The sequence below is a fragment of the Octodon degus genome, unplaced genomic scaffold (genome assembly GCF_000260255.1).
Source record: "Octodon degus isolate 3935 unplaced genomic scaffold, OctDeg1.0 scaffold00002, whole genome shotgun sequence".
NCBI classification, from domain to species: Eukaryota; Metazoa; Chordata; class Mammalia; order Rodentia; family Octodontidae; genus Octodon; species Octodon degus.
In genome coordinates, this window is record NW_004524578.1 from 26,525,943 (window position 1) to 26,531,423 (window position 5,481).

At 37.5% G+C, this 5,481-nt stretch overlaps 1 protein-coding gene and 1 pseudogene across 6 annotated transcripts in view; one reads left to right on the top strand and one right to left on the bottom strand.

The window, feature by feature from the left end:
- Positions 1 to 5,481, bottom strand: part of Stard9 (StAR related lipid transfer domain containing 9) — a 192,471-nt gene that overhangs the window by 63,768 nt on the left and 123,222 nt on the right. The window lies entirely within an intron of this gene.
- LOC101592714 lies at positions 3,740 to 4,430 on the top strand (annotated as a pseudogene).

A 5,481-nucleotide genomic window follows, 5' to 3' on the forward strand; every position in this document is an offset into this window, starting at 1 on the left:
GAGGTAAGATGGAATCTCAATGTTGTTTTAATTTGCATTTCTCAAATGACCAATGATGTTGAACTTTTCTTTTTCATATATGAATCGCTATTTGTATTTCTTCCTCCGAGAAGTGTATATTCATTTCAGATGCCCATTTTTTGATTGAGTCTTTGAATTTGGGGAGCCTGATTTTTAAAAATTCTTTATGTTTTAGATAGAAGGCCTTTGTTGGAGGGTCAGTTATAATTTTTTCCAGTTTGTGGGGTTTCTTTTTACTCTGTGGAGATTTGTTTTGAAGTGCAGAAACTTTTCAAAAAGATGTGATCTCAAGTTGTTGATTCCTTGAAGTATTTCTCATGTAGTTTGGTTTTTGTTCATGAACTTTCTACCTATTCTTATGTCTTAAGATTTCTACCTACATTTCCCTCCAGAAGATTTAGTGTTTCTGTTTTAATATTTAAATATTTGATTCATTTTGACTGTAGCTTTGTGCATGGTGGCAGGCATGGGTCTAGTTTTAGCCTTGGACATGTGGAAAATCAGTTTTTCTAGTACCATTTATTAAAGAGACTATCTTTCTTCCAGTGAGCATGTTTGGCCCCTTTATCAAAGATAAGGCGGCTGAATGCATCTTCTAATCTGTTCCACTGTCTGTCTCTATGCCAGTACCATGCTGATTTTATCACAGTAGCTTTACAGTATAATTTCAGGTCAGGGATTGTAATACCTTCTTTTTGTTTCCTAGGATTGCTTTTGATATTCTGGGTCCCTTTTGGTTCCAAACTAATTTAAGGAAAGTTTTCTCCTGCTCTGTAAGGCATACTAATGGTATTTTAATCAGGATTGCATTGAATCTATATAACAATTTTGGGAGCATGGCCATTTTCCATGTTGGCTGTTCCTATCCAGGAGCATGAACGATTTTTTCATTTGTTTCCTTTTTTTTAGGGAAGGGTCTACATGGTGTTAAGGGTCTCACTACTAGATTGGACTTGTAGTGATCTGCCTGTTTACAGCCTCCCAAGAGCTGGGATTACAGGTGTGCACCACCACACCCAGTCTCAACTGCTGCCTCAGCATGCCCCTGGGGTGGGGCCAGCACAGCAGGCCCAGGGATCGAACTCCAGGTCCCTGTGCCTGCTCGCAGGTGCTGTAATCCACTGAGCTATTTCGCTGGCCCTAATTTTTTCATTTTCTCAAATTCTCTTCTGTTTCCTCACAGTACCATAATCTTCACTATATAAATCTTTTATGTCTTTTGTGAGACTGATTCCTAAGTATTTTTTTTTTTTTTGGATGTGATTGTTAAAGGCATGGTTTTCCTAATTTCAATGCATTCACTGTTTGTGTACAAAAATGCTACTGAATTTTGTGTTGACTTTGTATCCTGCTACATTGCTGAATTTGGTGATTAAATCTTCAAGATTCTTGGTGGAATTTTTGGGGTCCTCTATGTACAGTACCACACCATCTGCAAATAATGATAATTTCATTTCTTCTTTTCCAGTCCTTATTCCTTTTATTTCTTTCTCTTATCTAACTGTTCTGGCTAATGTTTCCAGAATTATATTTAATAGGAGTAAAGGGGCTGGTGAGATGGCTCAGTGGTCTAAAGCACCTACTTAGAACAAGTTTAGCAAAGCAAAGGGATGGCGGTTCAATCCCCCAGCACCACATGCCAGCCAGCCCCGCCCCCTGGTGGGCTGAGCTGGCCAAACACACACACTCACACACAGAAATAAATAAATACTTAAAAATAAAAATAGGAGTAAAGACAGTAGATATCCTTGTCTTGTTCCTGATTTTAAAGGGAAGGTTTTCAGTTTTAGCCCACTTAATATAATGTTGGCTGCTGATCTGCCATAGGTGGCTTTTATCAGGTTGAGAGATAAACTATTCCAATTCCCTGTAGTGTTTTTATTATGAATGAGCATTATATTTTGTCAAAAGCTTCTTCTGCGTCTATTGAGATGATCATGTGGTTTTTGTTCTTGGTTCTATTGAGGTGGTGTATTACATTTATGGATTTGTGTACGTTGAAAATTCCACTTGGTCATAATGTATAATCTTCTTGATTTGCTGTATTCTGTTTGCTAGTATTTTATTGAAGATTTTTGCATCTATATTCATTAAAGAGATTGACTGGTAGTTCTCTTTTTTGGTTGGTTTCTTTCTCTGGTTTTAGAATCAGAGTAATACTTGCCTCCAGAAATGAGTTTGGGAGAATTACTTCCCTTTCAATTTCATTGAAGAGTTTCAGAAAAGTTGGCATTAAATCTTCTCTAAATTTCTCGTAGAATTCTGCTGTGAATCTATCAGGACCTGGGATTTTCTTTTTTGGTAGGTTTTTTTTTTATTACATTTTCAATTTCGTTTCTTCTTCTACTGAGCCATCTCCCTGACCCCTGTATATCTTCTTGACTCAGCTTTAGCATTTCATATGTATCTAGGAAATTGTCCATTTCCTCTGTGTATTTCATCCTGTGAGAGTAAAGATTTTGGAAGTAGGTACTGATGATCTTCTGAATTTCTCTAGGGTCTATAGTGATTTCAACCTTTTCATTCCCAGCACCATTAAAGAAGCTATCTTTTTTTGCCAGTAAATGTGTTTGGTACCTTTGTTAAAGATAAGGTGACTTAGTATGTCTGGAATTTCTAAATTTTCTAGTCTGTTCCACTGATTTGGGTCTGTGTGTGTTTTTTGTTTTTCCAAGTACCATGCTGTTTTTATCTCAGGAATTTTATGGTATAATTTCTCATCAGGGATTATGATGCCCCCTGCCTTGCCTCTGTTACACAGAATTGCCTTTGCTATTCCAGGTCTCTTCTGGTTCCAAATGAATTTTAGGATTGTTTTCTCTAATTCTGTGAGAGAATGCTATTTGAATTTTGATTTGAATTATATTATATCTATATAACAATTTGGGGGGCTGGCCAGATAGCCCAGTGGATTAAAGCACCTGCTTAGGCAGATGCAGGGACTGGGGTTTGATCCCTGGTGTGCTGTGCCAGCCCCATCCCAGGGTGTGCTGAGATGGCGATTGAGACTAGGCATGGTGGCACATGCCTATAATCCCAGTGCTTGAGAGGCTAAAAACAGGAGGATCACTACGAGTCTGATCTGTGTAGTGAGACCTTGCAGACCATGTACTAGATAATTTTTTGAAAAAGTTTGGGGAAAATAAAATAAAATAAAAAAAGTTTGGGAATACAGCCATTTTCACTATATTGGTTCTTCCTACCCAACAGCAAGGGATATACTTCCATTACCTGATATCTCCTTCAATCTCCTTTTTAATAGTACTATAGTTTTCATCACAGAGGTCTTATATATCCTTCATTAGATTAATTTCTAGGTTATTTCATTTTTGGCGATGCTATTGTGAAAGACACTGTTTCCCTAATTTCTCTCTCAGTGAGTTTATTTATGTATAAGATGGCAATTGATTTTTGAGTGCTGACTTTGTATCCAGCTGTGCTACTAAATTTGTTTAAAAAATCTAGCAGTCTTTTGTGAAATTTTTTGGGTTCTGTATGTAGGGTAATGTCAGCTGTAAATAATGATAATTTAACTTTTCCCTTTGCTATCATTATTCCTTTTACTTCTTAGTCTTGTCTAAATGCTCTAGCTAAAGTTTCTAGGACTGTCAAATAAGAGTGGAGACAATGGGCATGCTTGTCTTGAGCTTAATATTAAGAGTGAAAGCTTTCAGTTTTTGTCTATTTGGTATGATTTTAGCTGTTGCTTTGTCATAAATAGCTTTTATTAGATTGAAAGACCATCTATTCCATTTCTTCTGGAGGGTTTTATTATGAATGAGTAATTGACTCTGTCAAACAATTTTTCTGGAGATGGGGGCTGTGGCTGTAGAGGTAGACTGCACTCTCTTTGTAGGCAACCTTGAAATGAAAGTGACCAAGGAGCTGCCTTTTGAGCTTTTCCACCAGGCTGGGCCAGTACTAAAGGTGAAAATTCCAAAAGATAAGGATGGTAAACCAAAGCAATTTGTGTTTGTGAATTTTAAACATGAAGTATCTGTTCCTTATGCGATGAATCTATTTAATGGAATCAAACTTTCTGGAAGGCCCATCAAAATTCAGTTTACATTAGGAAGTAGTCATGCTTCACAGGATATCAGCTTATCATACCCCCAGCATCTTGTTGGAAATTCAAGCCTGACCTCTACGTCTCCTAGCATAAATGAAAGGATTGTGGATAGCATGTCACCATCATCACAGATAATTCAGATATCATTTTCTTCTCCAGAAAATTACCAGCAACAAGTAGTGATGAACAATGTTTTGCGATACATGCCATACGGAGGGAAATTTGGCTCTCCACATGTGGATCAGTCAGGATTTTCACCATCAGTTCAGTCACATAATCATACTTTTAACCAGTCTTCAAGCTCCCAATAGCACCAGGATACACCACCATCACAGCATAAAGGCCAACAGAACTCTCATCCCTACCTAGGAGATAGACATTATAGCTGAAAATAGCGTTGCACTGATCATGGGTCTGACTACCATTACAGTGGAAGCAGAGAAGATTTCCTCTATGAGAATAAGATTCATGATGGCTACAGCCATGATTATGATAACAGAAGGGACAGTAATAGGGATGGAAAATGGCGCTCATCTCGACACTAGCAAGTGTTAAAAGGATACTGTATTTTAGGGTCATTGTAGGCTCTTCTGACCAGGTTGACCTGAAAATATTTTGAAAAACTGTACAGAGCAGCTTTTCAAGTCGCCACTTTATTTATTTATTTTTTAATATTTTATTTAGTGTGTGTGTGTGTGTGTGTGTGTGTGTGTGTGTGTGGTCAACTCAGCCCACCAGGGGGCAGGACTGGTTGGCATGTGGTGCTGGGGGATTGAACCGTGGTCCCTGTGCTTTGCTAAGCTTGTTCTAAGTAGATGCTTTAGACCACTGAGCCATCCCGCCAGCCCCTCTAGTCGCCACTTTAAAAACAAATATTGCCCTATAGTGTAAATACAGAAATGAAAAGAATTGTGGTTCCAATGTTATTCCACTAATAACCTTTCACCTCAGGGTTTTGTGAAGAGAAAAGGGTTTTATGCAAAAGAAAGTGCCACACTCTGAAGTTCCATTTAGACAGCTTCAGAATGGTGGACTGTATACCAAGCATGATTAAAAAATAATATAATATTTAAATTCTGAAAAAAAATTAGTAAAAGATACATTGCTATAATGCCCTGGTGACAATGTGTCTTTTGTTTTAACAAATTTTAAAAATCTAAACATTCTTGTATACTGTGATCAGACCTCATGGATGGTTGTATTAGAAAGCAAATATTTTAATTTTTTGTACCACAAGAAATTTTATATTAAGTGAAACCAGTTTTGATGTGTGTAATGTGAAGTTAAAGATGACAGTCTTAGGGGCCGGGGAGATGGCTCAGTAGGATAAGCGCTTGACTGACAAACGCAAGAATCTGAGTTTAATTCCCAGTTCTGCCAATAAATAAATA